At 43.1% G+C, this 25,188-nt stretch overlaps 1 long non-coding RNA gene across 1 annotated transcript in view; it reads right to left on the bottom strand.

The window, feature by feature from the left end:
- The window catches only part of LOC141125990 (uncharacterized), a 55,936-nt gene that overhangs the window by 8,897 nt on the left and 21,851 nt on the right, over window positions 1-25,188 (bottom strand). The window lies entirely within an intron of this gene.

The raw sequence follows: 25,188 nt of genomic DNA, 5'->3' as shown, positions 1-25,188 counted from the left end.
TTCCTTTTCCGAGCTGGCCACTCAGCTGTCTGCTAATTGCCAGCTCCTATCTCTCCACAGGTACCCAACTGTTGATGATATCCTGCTTGTCAGTCCTGCCTACTTAAGCCGTCGAGCCCAGAGAATCTCTGCCTTCACCTTAGTCAACATCACAGAGACGCTCTCCTGCATTCCTGTTAAAAGACTTGCTTGGCTGTCATCCCTTCTGGCTCCAGATCCTGCTTGCTGTTTTACTATGCTTATCTCCGGCTCCCTGACGTTTGGCTTGTCTGACTATCCGTTCCGGTTCCTGAACTCTGGCTATGTTTTGACTACGTTTGTTCTATTTTTATTATTAAACAAGTGTGATTTAACTGTACTTCTGTCTCGGTCTGATTTCATGGTTTCTGACAGGGGGCAGGGGTGGAGGAACGATTTGCTCCTAACATTAGGGGCGGATTGCCCCCATGCTTCAGCATATATTTTTAGGCACAGATTGCCTAAAAAAATGTTTTAGTTTTACTATATTTTATTGTATTTGCTTTGCAGGTATGGTATGTCTTACTGTTATACTGTTATGTTACTTTGTTTTATTGTTAACCATCATTTACTTAGCAGGTACACCATTCAGCTGCAGCACTGATTTATTTATCTTGACAGCAACAGCGTTTTCTCCCACGATAAGTAAATCAGTGACTCCAGCGCTGTAGGAGGTGAATTCACCACCACAGTAAAAAAAGGTGCATGTATGCCCATCATTAGAAGTGAGTGGATGAAAGGCGGTACTCTAATGGTGGGCATACCCACCGACCAACCTCTTTTTTTCATGCAGCCCACAGGCTACATGAAAAAAAGAACATTATAATGTATGCCCAACAAGGACCAGCGACCTACTGGTATGTTGCTGGACTTTGAGTGGTTATACCAGAATGGTGCCTGCAGGTTTAGGTATCATCTTGGTATCATTCTTTTCAGCCAGCGGTTGGCTTTCATGTAAAAGCAATCCTAGTGGCCAATTAGCCTCTAGACTGCTTGTACAAGCAGTGGGAGGGAACGTCCCCCCCCCACCATCTTCCATTGTTTTCTCAGACTCTCCTGTCCCAACAGGGAACCCAAGAATGCAGCCGGTGGTTCCGCCAGCTGACCATAGAGTCGATCAGAGACCAAAATGGCTCCAATCATCTCTATGGCCTAAGAAACCGGAAGCTACGAGCATTTCATGGCTTATGCTTCGCCGTATATAAACAGCGCCATTGGGAAATTGGGAAAGCATTTTATCACACCGATCTTGGTGTGGTCAGATGCATGGAGGGCAGAGGAGAGATCTAGGATCTAATAGACCTCAATTTTTTCAAAAAACAGTACCTGTTACTAACTATTGCTTTGACAGGGGATATTTACATTTACTGATATAAATATAAAAATGATTTAAAAAAATAAATAAATGAAAGGAACAGTTTAAAAACAAACTAAAAAAGCAAATCTACAATCTGCAAATACTTGATTATAGAAGGCAAAATCAGCTGTCAGCATAAGTTTCCTCCTAAAGACCTACACCAATCACCCCCATTCATCCCCCTTTGTAATTTTTTTAGGGTTTCTGTTTTCTCAAATGAAAATATATGGCAATGCTGTAAAATACTAAAAATATTATTAGACTTATTTTTTTAATGATTTCTATGAAGAAAACAAACATTTTACTTTTTCTTGTTGCTTACTCTGGAGCAGCATGAACAGGTGAAATAGTTGGCTTTAAAGATTAATGTTTATGGTGACTGATGCACTTTCTTTTATTATGCCATGTTTTTTTTCCATCAAAAACTTGCAATAATTACAAAAAGTCACTTCTACTCTAAAGATTGTATAGAAGAACAGCATAACGATTACCTCCTTGCTGGAAACGTGGATACCAAATAGGTTGGTTGCTGTGCAAAATGTCCATGGATCAAAATGGCTCATTTGAAAGGCTTAAAATCTTTTTTGCCTAAGTCACAGGCCTGTGTAGTTTTCTTGTAGGTGAGTAGACGGCAAAGCCCCATAACTGTAATTGGTACTTTATCAGAAGAATAGAAGTTATAAAATATGAATGCTATCCAAAAGTTATTAAAAAGGAAACCTAAAATTAAAGTCACAGAGTAGATTTGAAGTTTCTTCATGTATATTTGGGGTACTCTAGTAAATCAGAATGTCATCAAAATATGAAAACAAATCATTAAATGTATAATGCTAATATAATTTACTAAAATCTAATGTAATACTTAGACTTTAGACTTCTCAATGCATTTAGAAATTAGGCTGAGAGTTGGGGAGCTTAAACTATGAACAAATATTGTTTTTTCACAGCTCAGTGCATTCATTCAGCCACGTTTCAAACAATGTCGGTAGGACTGAAATGTGTTAAAATGGGTCTTTAAGCAAGCCTGATGGGGGAATGGCTGGGAAAAAGATGGCCAGAGCCCTGAGCCCAGCCACTGAGAGGGGTATACCCCAGACAGGGTCTGCCAGGCACCAGTGTGTTTTTACAGTACTGCACTGGCCAGAGGGTTTTGGCAACCTGTCCATTTCTGTATGGAATTTTGCAGGCTCTTACAAAGTGGTGGCATATGGAGCCCTGGTTTGTAAAAATACAGAAAAATTTTCACAACCATGGGATCTAGCTGCAATTTTGGAAAAGTCTTCAGTATTTGAAGCAATGCTGGTCACATTTTTAAGTGCCCATGTTGGCTCTTATTTAAAAGAGTTGCAAAGTATATTGACCTAAAAAATGCAGTGATGTTCATTTTTAGCCCAATGAGAAGGCTGGAGATGGGAAGGTGGTTTCTATGGTCTGAAGATGTCACCTTCTGGGTATACGTAAATTTTGACATGTAAAGCATTCCCCATACAGTATATGTATATCAACTGGCATTCTCTGGGTAAATATAAACACAAATATTTATTAAATAATCAAGGTAATCTTTCTTTCTATGCCAAAACTTTCCAGGCATTAGTTAAAGTGGTTCTAAAGCCTCAACATTAATGGTGAAAAACCTTCTTAAATGCAGCTCCCCTCCCCCCCTTTTCTGACTTGAGCCTGATCCAATCCAGCGATGTGCACGAGCACAGCGGCTTCAGCCGCTGTCTCTCTCCTCATTGGACAGATTGAAAGCAGCAGAAGCCATTGGCTTCCACTGCTGTTAATCAAATTCTGTGACACGGGAGTGGGGGACGAGTCCCGATGTCTGTGTCAATGCACACAGCAACGGGAGCTGGCAGCGAGCCCGCACGGGTGCCCCTAGGGAAAGCGGCTTTCCATGGGGGCACCTGATGAAGAGAAGGGACCTGGAGTGCCAGCAGGGGACCCCAGAAGAAGAGGTTGGGTGCTTCTCTGTGCAAAACGATTCCACAGAGCAGGTAAAGTAAGTATAGGCATGTTTGTTATTTTTATTTTTTAAAAATGTGAGGTTTACAACCGCTTTAAATGCTGGAGTAAGTGTAAAAAAGTAGCAGGGGAGTATAGTAAAAATTAATGCAGTTTCTACTTCTTGAAATTTGCTCTTTTATTATAAAAACTCAAAAGGCCCGATTTGACTTGAAAGCCCCTCTTATAACTGCTATAAGTACATTAACCTTAATCTTGATAACGGACTCCTGTATTCCATTGGGAGTGGAAAGAGCCAATTAAATTACTCTATTGCACAATGGTGTCAGTTTGCCTTTTTGAACATGATTACAGAAACAGCTTAGGCTGTTGGCAACCAAGCTGTATTTCTTGCCTGGAGAATAAAGTCACCAACTTAGCTATCCTGCCTTTGCAGGGGTGTCTGGACTGGATCACAAAAAGGGATGAATTCACAAACCTTATGGCAGATAAGACAAGATATATATATATATATATATATATATATATATATATATATATATATATAAATATATATATATATATATATATATACATAAATATATATATATACATATATATATATATATATCCAGCGGGTGTTGTTTCACTAGGCAAAGTACTGTATGTTTTATTTAACCACTTAGGGACCAATATGTTACACCCTCTTCTTGTCTAGACTATATATACATAAATATATATATATACACATATATATATATATATATATATATATATATATATATATATATATATATATATATATATATATATATTTATATCCAGCGGGTGTTGTTTCACTAGGCAAAGTACTGTATGTTTTATTTAACCACTTAAGGACCAATATGTTACACCCTCTTCTTGTCTAGACTAATTTTCACTTTCCAGTGCTGTAAAACTTTGACTGACAAATACTTGGTCAGGCAACACTGTACAGAATTGTATATATTTTTTTAGACAGATAGTGCTATTTAATCACCACTGGGTTTTAATTTGTTTTTATATATAAAAGAAAAAAAAAGAAAAAATTTGAAAAAAAAAAAGGGTCTCTTATGTCCTGCTATAAAACGTTGCAGATAAATAAACATTCTTCATAAGATTAGGCCAAAATGTGTTCTGCTACATTTCTTCAGTTCAGTAAGAGGCATGGTGAGTTTTTGCAGATATAATTTTTCCCGCATTTTTTGGAAATGAAAGAATTAAATAAAATGAGATTTTATTTCATAAAGTTGTAATTTTAACAAGTAATTTACACCCAAAAACATATTTACAAAAAGACATATTATTACACCCCAAAACACCACACATTTCCTGGGGCCCTGAAGTGCCAGACATGAGAAACGCTCACAAGATAATCAAGGTATTTTTAGGAGGCATCGTGAATTTCTTTTAAAGATTTAATTTTTTTATGCATATTTCATTTTTTAAAAATGCTGAAAGAAAAAGAAGAGTTTTTCTACACAAAGTTGTAAGCTATTTCTAACACACAGCATAGGGTATGAGTATAGGGCTACCACATGTGTTAGACTTTTTTGCAGCCTAGCTGCAAAAAAGGGCCCACAATCCAAGGAGCACCTTCAAGCTTTCAAGAAGCATACATTATACTACTAATTTCCCTACTACTTATCACAATTTTGGATGCCAGGACAGTAGAAACACCCCCCAAACAAAAAAGAGAGAGTTAGAAACAGTAGAAACACCCCAAGGTATTTTACAGTAGGCACAGTGAGTCTTTTAACTATTTAATTTTTTTCCACAAGATTTTAGAAAATACAGAAAAATAATGAAAATGTATTTTTTACACAAAGTTGTCAATTTACTAAGATACAGCATTCACATACTTAGAATTACACCCCAAAACACATTCTGCTACTGCTCTTGCATATGGCATACCACATGTGTGAGACTTTTTCAATGTTTGGACTCATTATTTACCAGACATTTTATATTGTGTATCACAAAAATCAACCAAAACAGTGTACTATAATGTTTGCCTCTGTGTGAGTGGTCAGGGAATATAGCACAGTGTAGAGTTACCTATAACAGTCCCTATTCCTATAAGCCAAGCCTACTGGTATGTGGTTGCCCCCAGGAATGCTCTATTTACTGGCTAGGGAGTACATGAAACTGAACGAAGGGTGAACAAATGATTTCTTGTGATTCCAGGAGTACAGTTGTCCGCAGGAGATGGCAAGGACTGGTGTCTCACAGGAATAGTCAGTGGGACAAACAAATGTGTCAGTTCAGGCGGCAGGCAAGGACATGGTCAATAAACTGACCACAGTCACCACAGGAGGCAGGCAGAGGCAACACTTCACTCATGTGGTGGTGATCAGGAACACTGTTGCTGGCTACACTGGTTCTAGTGACACTGGGACAGGTGAAGCGGCAATCATCAACACTGTTACTGGCTGCACTGGTTTGCTGACACTGTCACTGGTGTTGCAGCAACCAGGAACACTGTTGTTGGCTGTACTGTTGTGGCGACAAAGGCACTGGTATGGCAGTGATCAGGAACACTGTTGCTGACTTACACTAGTCTGGTGACACTGGGACTGGTGTGGTTAGCAATTAGGAGCATGGTTGCTGGCTTACATTTGTCTGGTGACATTGGGACTGGTCTGACTAGCGATCAGGAACACTTTTGCTGGCTTGCACTGGTCTGGCGGCACTGGTACTTATGTGATGGTGATCAGGGATACTGTTGCTGGCTTAAACTGGTTTGGTGACGCTGGTCCTGGTGTAGTTAGCATTTAGGAACACTGTTGCTGGCTTACATTGGTCTGGTGACACTGGGTCGTGTGTGGTGGCAGTCAGGAACACTGTTGCTGGCTTACACTGGTCTGGTGACACTGGGACTTGTGTGGTGGCAAATCAGGAACACTGTTGCTGGCTTACACTGGCCCTGGTGTGATGCAGTTAGGAACACTGTTGCTGGCTGCACTGGTCTTGAGACACTGGGACTGGTGTGGCTCACTAAAGGAACACTGTTGCTGACTTACACTCCTCTTGCTGTCCAGTACTGCTGGACAGTAAGAGGTTAAAAAGTGTAGTAAAAAACACAAAATTTTCAAAAACAATTTTACTGTAACTTAAGATTATTATCATTAGCAACTAATTCCACTAGCAACTAATCCCATAACTATCACAATTCAAATTATAATTTTAAACTGAGGTAGTTGTCTACAAATGATTACCGTTTCCTCTACTGTCCTGTATGTCATGCCCCTGTGGAAACCCCTGAATCCCAGGCCTAGATTGTATTTGGAACCTTAACTTCTAGTCAAGTTAAATTAAAGTCCAGGCTCTTCCATGCATTAAGATTTACCCCTTGTCACTAAAATGGAACAAAATGGATTTCCCAGTGTCATTTTTGCAATTTTTTATTTTATGGCAGACTTGTTCAGCAGAGTGCTACACTCATACGATGTTCATTCTCTACTTCATTGCTACCATGTTCTTCTGGTCTTTTTCTGTGTCTAGATTCTTCACCTGTTTCAATAGGGGCTGGTGAATGTGGCTCCCATGACATGCTGAGATTATACACTGAGCTGTGTATGTGCAGCTCAGTGTACAATTAAGAAAAAAAATGCAAACAGGCAGGGAACAAGCTTTTATGGCAGGAGAGACTTTCCGAGTTTTTACTACTATAAAAACCTGCCAGCTTGTTTTTTAACAAAAGTGTTTAGTTGTGTTTATATTTTTCAAATGTCAAAACTTCAGTGGGCAGTAGATGCTATGAGATTTTAAAGTTGAATGGTAAAGGGTGGGGCTTAGTGATATAAGAGGGAAGGGCTTTAAACCAACATAGGCAGAGCTACAGCTTTGCCCTTAGATCCAGGGGGCTAATAGTTGTCCTGTGGACAGATTCTCCCACCTGAGCTGTGGATCTCTGCAGCTCCTCCAGAGTTACCATGGGCCTCTTGGATGGTTCTCTGATTAATGCTCTCCTTGCCCAGCCTGTCAGTTTAGGTGGACGGCCATGTCTTGGTAGGTTTGCAGTTGTGCCATACCCTTTCCATTTTCGGATGATGGATTGAACATTGCTCCATGAGATGTTCAAAGCGTGGAATATTTTCTATATAACCTAGCCCTGCTAGGTTCTCTAACAAATCTCTAAGGCTTCACAGAACAGCTGTACTGAGATTAAATTACACAAAGGTGGACTCTATTTACTAATTAGGTGACTTCTGAAGGCAATAGGTTCCACTAGATTTCAGTTAGCCTCCCTGGCGGTATTCCCGAGTGTGGCTCGGGGTTTAATTTCAGTACCATTAGCCACACTCGGGATTGCATTGCAGAAACCTGGTCCAAGTTACTTACCTTGTTACCAGGATCCTGCGAAGTCCCCCCCGCTGTGTCTGCGGGCTCTGTCCTCCGCCTGAAGCTCTGTGTTTCAGGCTCTGTTCCTTGCCAGCATCACGATGAATGAGGTGGAGCCCGGCGGCAAATTCAAAAAGTACAAAAAACATAACACATACAGTACACTGTAATCTTACAGATTACATTACTGTATCAAATCATTTCACCTCCAATTTGTCCCTAATGCTTTGTCCAGTGCCCTGCATGCAGTTTTATATTATATATACTGTTCTTTCTGCCTGGAAACTTGAGATTGTCCATAGCAACCAAAAAGTGTCCCTTTACGTCAAAAGTGGTTTTAGACCAACTAGAAAACAGGGATAGTAAATTCAAACACTTGCAGATAGTGAATCGTGGGGAAATTAATTTTATTATTTTTTATAATTATTTATAGTTATTTATTATATTAAGTTTATGATTTTGTGTTTCAAACTTTATCATACCCGGGATATCTACTAGACTCTTGTTTGGACAGATTTAAGTGTGTTATTACTAAGAATTACAGGTCTACAATATAAAACACCAAGTTTCTATGCAAAACAATTGAATTCTAATCAAAAATCTGACATAATCATACTGCCAGGGAGGCTACAGGTATCAGAGTAAAGGGGGCTGAATACAAATGCACGCCACACTTTTCAGATTTTTTTTGTAAAAAAATTTAAAGTCATTTTCCTTCCACATGTGCCACTTTGTGTTGGTCTATCACAAAAAATTCCAATAAAACACATTTACGTTTTTAGTTATAACATGACAAACTGTGGAAAATGTCATAGTATAAATACTTTTTCAAGGCTCTGTGAATGGAAGAGCATGCTGTGCTTTTCAATTTTTTTTCCCAGACCTGAATTGATTCAGAACTAGACTGGTGTAAACAGTCCATTTACATCAGCCTGTCCATAGGTCTGCGTGGACTTCCGATCAGGTCCTCCTGAAATATTGAGAGGAGGACCTGAATGGAATACCTAGGTGAAAGGACCCTTAAAGGAGAAGTAGGGCCAAAGCTCTTTTGGCCCTACTTCTCCTCTACAGTAGGTTACCAGAGTGCACTTATTGCTGCACTCCTGTAACCTGTATTCAGCTGACAGTGGGCTAAAGTCTACAGTTAGTTGACGTCAAAAATATTGGTGCTATGCAATTGCATTCCAAAAACATTACAAACATTTTGATGCATACTGACATATTGGTCTCGCCCCCTTCTTTATCCAACAGGCATCGGGGATTGGTGGGGGTGCAGTTTCCCATTTTTGCCCCAGGCACTGGATGACCTTGTCCCAGCACTGCTACCCGCTATATGGGTTACAGCATCCCGACTTGCTCAGCTCCTGGTGTGGCGAACCTGGTACTACTACTAACATGCAGCAAAACCCGTCTCCACCATCAGAAGCTCTGCTGAATACCAGTTATTGCTTAGACCCCACCCTTCAGGTGAGCCTGCGTAATCCACCATGGTAATCTGCTTGAATACCTATCCCGCTGGTCGGTGGGAGCCTTTCTACTGCTGTAGCTACTGGTCTCCAAGACTGACCCTTGACCATGACACAAAGGGGTTTATTTACTAAAGGCAAATAGACTGAGCACTTTGCAAAGTGCAGTTGCCTTCTGCAAGTGCAGTTGCTCCAGAGCTTAATAAAAGAGGTAGGTCTACACTTTGCAAAGAGTGCCCAATCACGTGCAGTGAAAATAAAAATAACAGCATTTTTGCTTGCATATGATTGAATGATGGAAGTCAGCAGAGCTTGTGCTCATTTACTAAGCTCTGGAGGAACTGCACTTGTAGAGTGCAACTCCAATTTTCAAAGTGTACAGGGGTTAATTTCCTAAAGACAAAGAGGGGGGGATTTACTAAAGGCAAATAGACTCTGCAAGCACAGTTGCTCCAGAGCTTAGTACTGTAAATGAGCAGGAGCTCTGCTGACTTCCATCATCCAATCATGTGCAAACAAAAATGCAATTTATTTTTAATTTTCCTTGCATGTGATTGGGTATTCTTTGCAAAGTGAAGCCTTACCTCATTTACTAAGCTATGGAGCAACTGCACTTGCTGAGTGCAACTTTGCAAAGTGCACAGTCTATTTGCCTTTAGTAAATTAACCACATAGACTATGCATTTTTGCACAGTGCAGTCGCATTCTGCAAGTTGCAGTTGCTCCAGAGCTTAGTTAATGAGCAGAAGATCTCCTGACTTCCATTTTTTTTTCTTGCATGTGATTTTTTTTTTTTCCAAAGTGAAGCTTTACCTCATTTACTAAGCTCTGGAGGAACTGCACTTGAAGAGTGCAACTGCACTTTGCAAAGTGCACAGTCTATTTGTCTTTAGTAAATCAACCTCATTGTCTCAGACTTGGTGATCAGCAAGAGTAAAACAAGTACATAATGCCTGTGGTCAGTAGGAGGAGGAATAGTGTCTCATTATTGGTATTAGTTGGAGGACTGTAAGAGTAATTATGCCCTATTGCTGTGCGGTGTGAGAGCGCAGGGAATAGTGCCCTACTGTTGTTGTCAGTCGAAGGAATAGTGCCCCGTCATTGGTGTCAATTGAGGAATAAATGCTTCATTGTTGGTGTCAGTGAGAGGGATAGTCCCACACTGTGGGTGTAAGTGGAAGGAATGGTGACTCATTGTTGGTGTTAGTGGAAGAAATAATAATTTGTATCAATGGGAGTAATAGTGTGTCATCTCAGTAGTAGAGGCAGTGTCCCAAGAGCCGGATAAAAGCAAGCAAAGGCCCACATTTGGCCCATAAGCCATGGTTTGGAGACCATTTCTATAGAGGAAGGGTTACTCTACCAACATGTGAAACCTAAATGACCTATCTAATGTAATAAATAGTTATGCCCCTTTTGCATTTCTTTCGGTACAGCCCTTGTATTACTGCGGATTTTCCTAAATTGCAACAGAAACCACTCAAAACTAGTTCATAACCTGACAAAAATACAATTAACAAATTGTGCAGCAAGTTCACAGAATCCTCTATTTTGATTTATACGTTGCTATTATCTTCCTGATTTTCTTCCACTGAGCCGTTGCCTTTCATTAGCTAATATGTCCTTTCAATGTTGCAAGACAATTATAGTTTTTGGGCAAATTTAATTGTGAGAGCTTCTTGTGCTCCAGTGATTTAAAGCTGGGGAAGGGAAGATGACACAAGGGACTGGGCTGCTCCATTAACTTATGGAAATAGCAAATTAGATGCATTATAATGTGTTTCCCTCCATTTCTGTACCGATTTACTGGTTTAATTCTTGTTTTTCATTCAGCATCTATGAGCATAGTGTCCTCATTTGTAACTTCTCAGCAATGAATAGGCAGCTGCTGCTAAGCTGGCAATTCAATATTATCACATGCCTAATGAAACGTGCAGCATAAAGAATGTATACTCCATGACAAGCAACACTAAAATAAAAATAAATTGATGTGGTTATTATAATAAAAAGAATAGGACACTTAGTACAAAAGAGCAAGCAGGTTTAACAAAGGGCATGGTCACACTGTTCTGTAATGCTGTAACGCATGTGTTGCAATGTGCTTTATCATGTATTGAGGGACATTGGTTTACTGCAGGCCATTTATTTTGAATAGGCCCTAAAGATGGACATATAGTAGTAGAATTTCATTAGAAACTTTTCCTTTTAAGGACATCCATTCGATTTTTCGAATTGTTAGCAGGATCAAATTGAAGTTAGTTTTTGACAGCAGTGCAAGAGAAGGATGGGAAATGTTTAAATGTGTGAGCCACTCAGGCTGTATGCAGGGGTGTATCATGAAATCAGTGTGCCTCTGTGCAAATAAAAGGTGGACGCTAGGCATTGATTAAAAAAAAAAAAACACAGACGGGAGAGGAGAGGAAGGAAGTCGGCTGTGGGAGGATGAGGGAGGGGGGGCAGAGGAGGAGCACACAGGGGGCCAAAGGAGGACATGGAGGGGGAGCCGGAGGAGGAGGACAAGGAGGGGGGCTGGAGGAGGAGGACACAGGGCTGGAAGAGGACATGGGGGTCTGGAGGAGGGGGACACCGGGGGGCCAGTGGAAGGGGATGCGGAGGGGGGCGGAGAAGGAGGACAGGGAGGGGGGCCAAAGGAGGACATGGAGGGGGAGCTGGAGGAGGAGGACATGGAGGGGGGCTGGAGGAGGAGGACACAGGGCCGGAGGAGGAGGAGGACATTGGGGGCTGGAGGAGGGAGATACGGGGGGCCAGAGGAGGGGGACATGGAGGGGGGCAAGAGGAGGACACGGAGGGGAGCCGGAGAAGGAGGACATGGAGGGGGGCTGGAGGAGGAGGACACAGGGCAGGAGGAGGAGGAGGACATAGGGGGCTGGAGGAGGGAGACACGGGGGATCAGAGGAGGGGGACACGGAGAAGGGGCCAGAAGAGGAAGGGGACACAGAGGGAGGCCGGAGGAGGAGGATACGGAGGGGGGCCGGAAGAGGAGGACACAGAGGACAGTGGGGGATGATCAGTGCAGCACAATTGACAGCTGCAAGCACCGATCTCCCTGTTTAGCTTTCAGTTGACAGCCACAGGAGGAAGAGGAGAAGCAGTCAGGTGCTTTACTGAAGGCTATACAGGGAGATTGGTGCTAGCAGTTGTCCCTCCCACTGCACCGATCATTACCCACTGTCAACCAGGGGATCATCCATGGGTGCAGTGTGGGTCACAGTGTCCCCCCCCCCTCGGTGCCCATGTGCAGCGAACACCCTGCACACATAGATGATACGCCACTGGCTGTATGGGAATCAAGTCCTGTGCCCACCACTGTGAGTGCTGGCAGGGAAGGGAGCTTGTCTATGCTCCGGGCAATGGTAGAGAGTGACTTGGTGTCCAGGAGCCTCACATAAGTCAAGACCTGCTGTATGAGAGTGAATGGCAGTCTCAGCCTGGACCCCCGCCAAACCACACTGCCATCTTGTTTCACTCTGCCCATTGGAGCTTACTCATGGGGATTCCACGTGTATGGAGGAAAGCCAAGCATGGGCAATAATTTGCGCTCATATAACGTGAGTGATCACATATAGTAAATGAAAAATTGCAAATACTAGTGAAGTACAAAATATTCTAAGTGAAAAAACAATAAGTGAAAACTAGAAATAAGGAAGTCTCTATGTAAAAGTCTATATTAAAAACTCTTTATCAGCAAAAGTGAAAAATGACAATTAAGTCCACATAACAGAAGGAAAAAATCAGCAGTGTTGAAGATGATAATACCAATAACGTGATGAAGTCCAGATTCCTTCCACTTCACCAAGAGAGAGGGGAGAAGAAGAGGGGGGGATTTCTGAATCAAATAAAAACCCCACTCGGTGTGTGGGGACCCTTACCCAAACTGGTGGACCCCCTAAAGAGCAAGGTCATATGCTCCAGCATATTTGTGAGAGGTGAATTGTGGGGCAGTAGAGAGGAGAGATTTCTGGAAGTGGCAGCAGAGGAGTGCGCCCCTTAGACCGGACTTTTCATCTCCAATCGGGATACCATGGAGGATTCCTTGCTGTATCTGGAGGGCTTCAGGAAGACGGAGGTTTGTTAGACCCTGCAGAGGGCTAAATCTGCTGGTGCATATGACCTTGCTCTTTAGGGGGTCCACCAGTTCGGGGAAGGGTCCCTGTCACGGAAGGCCCCACACTCCGCTTGAGTGCTTCCGTCATATACCGCTTCCTAAGTTCTGGAACACGAGTCCAATGGATCTGGCTATAGGAACCCCAAGAACTAGACAACACCAGTCTTGGAGTACATCAGAACTGCCTTTATTTTGAGATCTCACAGACCTTTATACAGCAGGGATGACTCAAAGCTAACCTAATTAACATGACCTAATTTACTACAAAATGTACCCAGACCAGATGACAGTCTTGTGGGCACCGAGCTTCACACATTAATACAATTAACAATACAAACAACAATCTCCCCCCTCCTCAGCCTAGACCATTCGTCTATTAGCCAGGGCTGGTGGCTAATGTGATCAGCTCTCTCAATTAACATAAACACATGTTGATAACACCAGCATCTCCTCACAGGATGTGTCCCAGCAGAATGAATCAGTCTTATCAGCAGGGGGCTGCTGGAGGAATCCCCCCTCCCTCTTCAGGGACACAAATATACAGTAAGGAGTCCCCATACAATATATACATGACTGAGTCCGATTAATACAGTTCAGATTGGATTTCTCATTCACCTCAAATGCTAGGGCCCATAATCGGTGGGCAACAGGCTTGCACACAGTCCTCTCCAACAGCCTCTGCTCTGGCCATGCCCGTGACATTTCTCCTCTTTCGGCAGGAGACTAACACAGGAGGAGACCCCAGACGGGTTGACTCCGAAGTTAGTCCATAGTTCCAGTCCTCTACTGCCTGTACCCACACAGTACCCCAAACAAATCATCCCAAACAGTGCATTACTCACCCAGCCATCCTCTGCCTCTCTCAGAGAACATATCTGCCGCTGGGGAGAGGCCCGGACTGGCCCTTCTCCCTGGAATTCTTTCTGCCGCTGGAGAGAAGACAGGGGGACTGGGCTCACTCCATCCTGCTGTTGGGGATCTGGGCCGACTGCCCAGCATTCCTGGGGTATACAGGTGGGGACTGAAGCCCCATCAACCGACACCAGATCAAGCTGCAGTTGTGAGGTGATGACTGCATTCTCTCCTTGGATCCTGATCTGCAGCTCGCGATAGACTGCCACCTCCTCACCTTGGGCCTCCACAATTGCTGCAGGTGTGGGGCAGAGGTCTTGGACCCTCTGTCCGGTTGCCAGCACTTCTGCTGGGGGTTTGCCAGGTGGTTCCTCCTCTACAGAAACGTCTATTAAATCCCCAGTCTCTGGAATTGGTAAAAGTGTGGGACAGAGGTCTTGGACCCTCTGTTCAGTTACCAGATCTTCAGCTGGAGAAGTTTGTTTTAACTCCATAGATGCTGCTGGCAGAAAATCACATGGCCCTGTCAGTGTTGTGGGAGAAAGGCTGACTACCTCTTCTCTCAGGAAGGCGGAAGCCACTGTTGGTGCTGGGCAGAACACGGTGAACTTTGGCCCTGATAGCAGCTCTTCTGCTGGAGGCTCATCAGGTTGTTCTTCCTCAGCAGAAAAGTCTATTAAATCCTCTACCTCTATAACTGGTGTCTGTGAATAGAGGTTCACCATCTCCTGTCCATGGAACCCAGAAGATGTTATCATTTCTGGACAGAGGTTAGCAGAGCTCTGCCCTGTTGTCAGCACTTCAGGTTTGGGGACGGCAATCTCCGGATTTTCCACTGCCGATTCTCTGGCATGCTGCTGAACTTGTTCTAGCAGTTTCCTGTATGCCCTTTCCAGATGCTGTTCCTTCCTTAGCAAATGGTCCAGATCAGGTTTGAGCTCTGAGACCCCTGCAAGACCGAGCATAGACTCTCTATAGTCTCTCATGTCCTCAAGGTCAGGTTCCCCCTCATCGCCAAACATAAAAAGATCTGTAAGGTTCTCCCACAGCAATCCAGGGCCGCCAAAGTCATATCCCTCCGGAGAGCATTCTGTTGTCTCCCCTAAATATCCCTCCTCTGCGTGCCATTGCAGAGCCCGATATTGATTGTCCAGCTCTATCTCCTGCTGGACCAACCTGTCCAACTCAGTCACCCATTGCTCCTGGGGCTGCTCTCCCAGGAATGCCATCCGCAATGCCCGTTGGTCACTGGCCCGTTGCTCTTGGGTTGGAAAGCACTTGCCTTGTTTTATACCAGCAAGACGGAGGGCTGCCATCTAGAGCTCCACCCGAATCAGCTGCCTGAGCTCCAGGTATTCATCCTCAGACACAGTCCTGGTGTACGTTGAAAGGATGATCCGCAGCAGCCCCGGGAATTCTGATGCCAGGTCCATATCTCCGCTGGGGTGACTGAAGTCTGCTATGCTGATCTTGGATCCAGTTGGAGGTTTGGATGTCCCAGACTTCAGACTTCAGGAAGCTTTCCCGCTGCTTGCCACCAATGTCACGGAACGCCCCACACTCCGCTTGAGTGCTTCCGTCATATACCGCTTCCTAAGTTCTGGAACACGAGTCCAATGGATCTGGCTATAGGAACCCCAAGAACTAGACAACACCAGTCTTGGAGTACATCAGAACTGCCTTTATTTTGAGATCTCACAGACCTTTATACAGCAGGGATGACTCAAAGCTAACCTAATTAACATGACCTAATTTACTACAAAATGTACCCAGACCAGATGACAGTCTTGTGGGCACCGAGCTTCACACATTAATACAATTAACAATACAAACAACAATCTCCCCCCTCCTCAGCCTAGACCATTCGTCTATTAGCCAGGGCTGGTGGCTAATGTGATCAGCTCTCTCAATTAACATAAACACATGTTGATAACACCAGCATCTCCTCACAGGATGTGTCCCAGCAGAATGAATCAGTCTTATCAGCAGGGGGCTGCTGGAGGAATCCCCCCTCCCTCTTCAGGGACACAAATATACAGTAAGGAGTCCCCATACAATATATACATGACTGAGTCCGATTAATACAGTTCAGATTGGATTTCTCATTCACCTCAAATGCTAGGGCCCATAATCGGTGGGCAACAGGCTTGCACACAGTCCTCTCCAACAGCCTCCGCTCTGGCCATGCCCGTGACAGTCCCCACACACCGAGTGGGTTTTTTTTCGATTCAGGAATCCCCCCCTCTTCTTCTCCTCTCTCTCTTGGTGAAGGTGGAAGGAATCTGGACTTTATCATGTTATTGGAATTATCATCTTCAACACTGCTGATTTTTTCCTTCTGTTATGTGGACTTAATTGTCATTTTTCACTTTTGCTGATAAAGAGTTTTTAATATAGACTTTTACATAGAGACTTCCTTATTTCTAGTTTTCACTTATTGTTTTTTCACTTAGAATATTTTGTATTTCACTAGTATTTGCAATTTTTCGTTTACCATACAGTATGTGATCACTCAAGTTATATGAGCACAACTTATTTGTATACAAAGTCATGCATGTACCTTGTGGCACATCTGCGCACTTGCAGAATCTGGGAGGGGTGAAGTAGCGACGCAAGTGTCATTCTTTCCCAGGTGAAAAGAAGTGCTACCTTTTCAACACCAAAAAATCTCATAAAATAACAAAAATAAAAAAAATCCAAATGTGAGAGAGGGAGGTGAAGGGCAATATGAGACTTTGGGATTGATTTACTAAAGGAAAATATGTTGTGCACTGCAAGGTCACTTGCTCCAGAGCTTAGTAAATTAGGTGACATTTCACTTCGAAAAGAATACCCAATCACATGCAAGGAAAATAAAAAACAGCATTCTTGCTTGTACATGATTGGATTATAGAAACCAGCTGAGCTTCCCCTCATTTCAGATCTTCCCCTCAGATCTAGAGCAAATGCACTTAAAGTGCACTTGCACTGCACGGTATATTTGCCTCTTTTTAAATCAACCTCCCCATTCCTTGTTTGGGCATTATGGGGTCGATTTACTAAAGGCAAAAAGACTGTGCAGTTTGCAATCTGCAAGTGTAGTTGCTCCAGTAAAGTAAGTTGCTCTTAGTAAATGAGCAGAAGCTCTGCTGACTTCCATCATCCAATCATGTGCAAGCAAAAATGCTGTTTTTTTTAAAATTTTCCTTGCATGTGATTGGGTATCCTTTGCAAAGTGAAGCCTTACCTCATTTACTAAGCTCTGGAGCAATTTCACTTGCAGAGGGCAACTGCACTTTGCAAAGTGCACAGTCTATTTGCCTTTAGTAAATCAACCCCAGTGATTTATCCAGTAACAACATTCTGCTCCTGTCAACCCCATCTCTTGTCTGTAAGTCTACCTGTAACATGCCCTCCCAAAGAATCCAAATGCTACTGTGCTGATGAACATCGCCTAAGCATAGTCTACTCTTTTCACCATTTTAAATCTTGTGATAAAAACAAATAATTGCAGATAGGAACCATTAGAAAATATGCCCTGTGAAAAAAAAAACATATCCAGCTTGTTATCACTGTAGTGAATGTGGATGGGGACATGCTGTAAAAGAGGCTGCAGGACATCAGCAGCATTGTAATGTAATGTAAGGCAGGCCATGCAATATGCAATTTTATTTCCTTCAACTATGGGTTGAAGGAAAGAAAATTTCTCAATTACCCCATCAACATTGACAGTGTTGATGGGGGAACTCCTCCCTCTGCACTATTGTATTCTGACAGTGGGAGGTTTCCCTGCCATTAGTATAAAATGATCACTGCCTACAGCCATTCCGCTGGCAGTGATCAAATGAAGGAGAAACAACAGGCTGGTTGTACTAAAGTTAATTGATAGATTGATCTCAGTACAACCAGTCTGCCCATAGATGGATCAAAATTTGCCTGGTTCCTGCTGAACTGGCCAAATTTCAATCTGTCTATGGCTGACTTATGGATGTAAGGATGTAATAACATAACCCCACCCCCACTCTATTATTATTATTATTATTATTATACAGGATTTATATAGTGCCAACAGTTTGTGCCGCACTTTACAACATAAGGGCAGATGGTACAGTTGCAATACAATTTGATACAGGAGGAATCAGAGGGCCCTGCTCATTAGAGCTTACAGCCTAGAAGGGAGGGTCAAGTGATACAAAAGGTAATAGCTGTGGAGCAGGAGCTGATGGAGAAAATTGAAGTACAGTTGTTAGGTGAAGGCAGGATATGCTTCTCTGAAGGGAAGGGTTTTCAGGGTTGTCTAAAAGCAAACAGAGTAGGAGATAATTGGACAGATTGGGTTAGGGAGTTCCATAGGATGGGAGAGGCTCTGGAAAAGTCCTGAAGGTGAGAATGGGAGGAGATGACAAGGGAGCTAGAGAGCAGGAGATCTTGAGAGGAATGAAGAGAACAATTTGGTTGGTATTTTGAGACTAGGTTAGTGATGTAGCTAGTAGCAGAGTTGTGGATGGCTTTGTAAGTTGTTGTTAGTATTTTGAACTGAATTAGTTGGGTGAGCGGGAGTGAATGGAGGGATTGACACAGAGAAGTAGCAGACTCTGAACGGTTGGTAAGTAGGATGAGCCTGGCAGCAGCATTCATAATGGACTGAAGGGGGGATAACCCCTGTAAAGGTAAGCCAATGATAAGGGAGTTGCAATAGTCGAGACTGGAGATGACCAGGTAGTGAATTAGGAGCTTTGTTGTGTTGTTGGTTAGAAAGGGACATATTTTGAAGATGTTGCAGAGGTTGAGGTGGAAGGATTTTGACAGTGATTGGACGTGGGGCCGAAAGGATAGTTCAGAGTCCAGGATTATACATAGAACCTTGGCATACGGGGATGGGCTGATAGTTGTGCCAACGATCTTGACAGAGAGATCAGGGGAAAGAGCACGTGGGGAAGGAAAAATGATGAGCTCGGTTTTGGATAGATTACGTTTGAGGAAGTGGTGTGACATCCAGGCTGATATGTCTATTAGTAAATTAGTGATACGTGAGGAGACTGAAAAAGTGAGCTGAGAGGTAGAGAGATAAATGTGGGTGTCATCAGAGAAGAGATGGCATTGAAAGCCACGGGATGCTATCAGCTGACCTAGGGACGAGGTGTAGATTGTAAATAGCAGGGGTCCAAGAACAGAACCTTGGGGGACTCGACAGAGAAAGAAAAAGGAGAGGAAGAGGTAAAAATTTTAAGTAACACTAAAGGTGCGGTTGGATAAGTAGGAAGAAAACCAGTAAAGAGTACAGTCAGGGAGACCAAAGGCGTGGAGTTTTTTGAGGAGTAGGGGGTGGTTAACCATATCAAAGGCAGCAGAAAGGTCCAGGAGTAGGAGTACCGAATAGTGTCCATTGGTTTTGACTGTTACTAGATTGTTTGTTAATTTTAGGAGGGCGGTTTCTGTGGAGTGTTTCTCAGTAGACCAGACATTCAAGAAGTTTGGATAAAAAGGGAGCAAGGAGATAGGGCATAGGTTGTTAAGGTTGGTGGGGTCCATTGAGGGCTTTTTAAGTATGGAGGTGACTGGTACATGTTTTAGAGAGTTGGGGAAGATGTCAGAGGAGAGGGAGAGATTGAAGATGTGAGTTAGAGAGTGTAGAATAAAGCCAGAGGGTGAACGTAGCAATTGTGAAAGAACTGGGTCCAGAGGGCAGGTGGTAAACTGAACATTAGAAAGAAGTTTAGCAACCTTGTCAATAGTAGTGAGGTTGAATGAAGGAAGTAATGATTGTACCTGTGGACATGGATGTGTTAAGTGGAGAGGGTATCTGCACAGCGGAAGTCGCCTCACAAATTGTAACAAATTTATGCTTGCAGCGACTGGCGATCGCTTGGGCAGAGAATGAGTTAGTGGGTGGAGGCAATGAAGGATGAAGCAGAGAGTTGAAGGTAGAGAAGAGTTGACAGGGACATGATGAGAAGTTGTTCTCTAAGATATACAACATTTTGCCATCTTTTGACATTCATTAAGGGTTTACTTTAACAGACCTGCAGTGCCGATAAGCTTTACACTAATCTCTCCCTATGCAGTTTATCAGCAGCACTCCCTATGCTATCCCTATTACATATGAAGTGCATTGTTAATATGGCTGCTGTCATATCCGAAAGCCCTCTTGTTGACTCTTCCCCGCCACCTACCCTTGGTTCAATGGCCAACAATGCATTATGGTTACAAAGATCTGGCCTTTTACTTGATGAGCTGCCAATGTACCTTGACTGCTGAGAAGCATAGGCTCATTTATGACCAACTAATAAACCAATACCTTGCCCCCAAAAAGACATTTGGTTAATGGTACCAGCTGATTGGAGAAAAGCCAATGTAGCACCAATATTTAAAAAGGGCCCAAAATACATCCCTGGGAATTACAGACCAGTTAGCCTAACATCAATAGTATGTAAACTCTTGGAGGGGATGATAAGGGACTATATACAAGATTTTAGTAATAAGAACGATATCATTAGCAGTAATCAGCATGGATTCATGAAGAATCGTTCTTGCCAAACCAATCTATTAACCTTCTATGAGGTGGTGAGTTGCCATCTAGATAAAGGTAGGCCCGTAGACGTGGTGTATCTGGATTTTGCAAAAGCATTTGACACAGTTCCCCATAAACGTTTACTGTACAAAATAAGGTCCGTTGGCATGGACCATAGGGTGAGTACATGGATTGAAACCTGGCTACAAGGGCGAGTTCAGAGGGTGGTGATAAATGGGGAGTACTCAGAATGGTCAGGGTGGGTAGTGGGGTTCCCCAGGGTTCTGTGCTGGGACCAATCCTATTTAATTTGTTTATAAACGACCTGGAGGATGGGATAAACAGTTCAATCTCTGTATTTGCAGACGATACTAAGCTAAGTAGGGCAATAACTTCTCCGCAGGAAGTGGAAACCTTGCAAAAAGACCTGAACAAATGAATGGGGTGGGCAACTACATGGCAAATGAGGTTCAATGTAGAAAAATGTAAAATAATGCATTTGGGTGGCAAAAATATGAATGCAATCTATACACTGTGGGGAGAACCTCTGGGGGAATCTAGGATGGAAAAGGACCTGGGGGTCCTAGTAGATGATAGGCTCAGCAATGGCATGCAATGCCAAGCTGCTGCTAATAAAGCAAACAGAATATTGGCATGCATTAAAAGGGGGATCAATGCAAGAGATAAAACAATAATTCTCCCACTCTACAAGGCTCTGGTCCGGCCGCACCTGGAGTATGCTGTCCAGTTCTGGGCACCAGTCCTCAGGAAGGATGTACTGGAAATGGAGCGAGTACAAAGAAGGGCAACAAAGCTAATAAAGGGTCTGGAGGATCTTAGTTATGAGGAAAGGTTGTGAGCACTGAACTTATTCTCTCTGGAGAAGAGACGCTTGAGAGGGGATATGATTTCAATTTACAAATACTGTACTGGTGACCCCACAATAGGGATAAAACTTTTTCGCAGAAGAGAGTTTAATAAGACTTGTGGCCACTCATTACAATTAGAAGAAAAGAGGTTTAACCTTAAACTACGTAGAGGGTTCTTTACTGTAAGAGCGGCAAGGATGTGGAATTCCCTTCCACAGGCGGTGGTCTCAGCGGGGAGCATTGATAGCTTCAAGAAACTATTAGATAATCACCTGAATGACCGCAACATACAGGGATATATAGTGTAATACTGACACATAATCACACACATAGGTTGGACTTGATGGACTTGGTCTTTTTTCAACCTCACCTACTATGTACTATGTACTATGTACTAAGTTGAAAATAGGGCAAGGCCACAGCTTTATTGAACTTTGCAAATGTAACAACTTTCCAAATGTATCACATAATAATGCCAGTCACAGTTATATTGTGAGCACCCATAAAATATAAACTCACATAGTCTAAGAGGCCCCAGAATTTAACTTGAGGGCATAGCCCATGAAGCAACATCAATTTCTGGCAAGGTCAAAACCGCCAATAAAGCTGTGAAAAAACATCACAACGGGTGGAATTGTGAGTAACTCTTGTAACAGCTGAATCTCCTCAGAACAGTTGGACGTGCCCAATCGTAGCCTTTTCCTAGATCTCCTCAGGTCTTTGTAGCTAATCCTAAAGGAGCTACTTAAAGCAGAGTTCAACCCAAAAGTGGAACTTATGCTTATTTTCTTCCTCCACCCCTCTGTGCAACATTTGGCCCCTTTCAGGGGGAGGAGGACCTGTTTTTGACAGGTCCCCCTCCCTTCCCCACTTCCATAGAGGGTGCTGCGGCACTGTCACTCGGAAGTTCGGCCCCCCTCCTCCTTCCTCCGCTGCCGGGCCAATTAGAAAGTCCAGCGCTCTTGGCGCATGCTGAAAGGCTTCACTGCCGGTTTCCCTAAATGGAGATGGTGGCGGCAGCACCCAACAGCCGATCCGAAGATTGGCAGGGGTGCCGAAATTGCGGGCTCCCTGGGCAAGTAAGTATCCATATATTAAAAGTCAGCAGCTACAGTATTTGTAAAATGTTTCATCAGGCTGGAACACCTCTTTAACTTCCCTTTTAGGCTCACGCCTACAGTGATGCCATGCTTCTAGCAGTCAAGGCTCCCTTTCCCTAAAGGAGGTATTATAATAATAATAATAATAATAATAATAAAAAAAAAATATATACATATATATATGTATATATATATATATATATATATATATATATATATATATATAATTTTTTTTTTTAATTATATATGCACATTGGGTATTAATTATGTTTGTATAGTGCTGCACTTAATTTTTAATCTTTTTGTACTATCACATATTTGAAAGTGTGGGAAGTGCCGGCAGCTTCTAGGAATTATATAGCAGCTCACAAGGTTTTTTCAAATTTGACCAATCAGTTAAGGCCCTTTGTGTCATCAGTTGTGTGGTTCCCAAGAAACCATGAGGATATGGAGTGACCCCTCTTTTCCGAAGAGATTCCTGGAAGGAGGATATGATTTTTCTGTGTGACAATCCTAAGAAAAGGTACCAAGTCTGGTGCACTGATGGTAGATAATAAAAAACAACACACTTGATCAACAAGCAAGAACATACTTCATTAACACAGGCATAGATCAGGATAGACAATGCTTAGGGGTTGATTTACTAAAGGTAAATAGACTGTACACTTTGCAAATTGCAGCTGTACTCTGCAAGTGCAGTTGCCCCAGAGCTTAGTAAATGAGATAAAGCTTCACTTTTGCATTTTTGCTTGTTTATGATTAGAAGTCTGCAGAGCTTCTGCTCATTTACTAAGCTCTGGAGCAACTGCTCTTACAGAGTATTTACCTTTAGTAAATCAACCCCTTAGAGTCATACCACTAGCTAAAGATGAGAACAAGTGGAAGGAAGATGAGTACCAACTAGGAGTCTAAGACAATTTCTAAAAGCTCACAAGGGCAAAAAGGAAACTTGCTTAACCACTTGCTTACTGGGCACTTAAACCCCCTTCCTGCCCAGACCAATTTTCAGCTTTCAGCGCTGGCACTTGCGCAATCATGCTACATTTTAACCAAATTAAATATTTATCTTTTTTTTTTTTTTTTTACACAGATAGAGCTTTCTTTTGGTGGCATTTAATTGCTGCTGGGTTTTTTTTTTTTTTCTAAATAAAACAAAAAGGGACCGAAATTTTGAAAAAAACAAAAAACAAAACTGTTTCATAGTTTGTTATAAAATGTTGAAAACAGGTAATTTTTCTCCTTCACTGATATGCACTGATGAAGCTGCACTGATGGGCACTGATAGGCTGCACTGATGGGCACTGATAGGCAGCACTGATGAGCACTGATAGGCACTGATAAGGCGCCAGTAATGGGCACTGATAGATGGCACTGATAAGCACTGATGAGGCGGCACTGATAGGTGGCACTGATGGGTGGCACTTATGGTTGGCACTAATGGGCACTGATGGTTGGCACTGAAGGGCACTGATAGGCGGCACTGATGGGTGGCACTGTTGGGCACCGGTAGGTGACACTGATAGGCATTACTGATCTGTGGCACTGATTATTAGACACTCATGGGCATTGATGGGTGGCACTGTGGGCACTGGTAGGTGGCACTGTGGGCACTGGTAGGTGGCACTGGTGAGTACTGTTAGGTGGCACTGGTAGGTAGCACAGTGGGCACTGGCAGGTGACACTGGTGGGCACAGCCACGGCTTTCTTAGTGAGGGACCAATGTCCTTCTTACAGAAGCCGGTGATCGCCTTTTTTTTCCCCAATTACCGAGCTTCTGTTTACATCACGTGATCAGCCATCATTGGCTGACAGCTGATCACGTGGTAAGGGGCCGGGATCGACCCCTTACTCGGATCTGTGATCAGTCTCACAGACTCGGTGATCACAGAGCACGCCGCGCGTAACCCTTAGGGTCTCACAGACTGCGCTTGCTCAGGAGGACGTCCATGGACGCCCTCCCGGCAATTAAGGCCAGGGCTGCAGCCATCTTTCAGCTATAGCGTGGACGGCAAGAAGTGAAAGAGGAGTTCCCTCCCCCCACCCGAAAAATTAAAGGTCATCAGCTACAAATACTGCTTTGCTATTAGGGTACTTACCTGTCCAGTCATCCAGAGGTGTCCTCTCGGGTGCTGGTGCCGCCATCTTAGCTAAGGGAAACCGGCTTCACACCTGGTTTCCTACTGCGCATGCAGTGGGGGGAAGGAGTCAAAATTCTGGCTCACTTCACCATGACTAACTGAGCTGGAAGTGGGAGCGGGTACCTGTCCAAACCAGTTACCTGTCCTGCTCACCCCCAAAATGTGCCAAATGTGGCAGCAGCGGGGGGGAGGAGGCAGACAAGTGGAGTTTCCACTTTTGGGTGGAGCTCCGCTTTAAGGCACTGAAAAGTTAGGATTTGTATATACCATGCCAATGCTGAATCTCTGAATTTCATCAGACATATGGAGTTGACAGCTGACTAACAGGATCTATATAAGCTAAAGAAAAAGAGGACAAATGAGCATATATAATTGATTACCATTAAATAAATGAATAAGGCTAAAAGATATAAAAATAAAAAAAGAAGTCAAATAATACTTTTCATGGTGTCTAACTAGCTTTGCA

The sequence above is a fragment of the Aquarana catesbeiana genome, linkage group LG01 (assembly GCF_042186555.1).
Source record: "Aquarana catesbeiana isolate 2022-GZ linkage group LG01, ASM4218655v1, whole genome shotgun sequence".
Lineage (NCBI taxonomy): Eukaryota > Metazoa > Chordata > Amphibia > Anura > Ranidae > Aquarana > Aquarana catesbeiana.
This window is presented reverse-complemented; position numbering and strand designations above follow the sequence as displayed.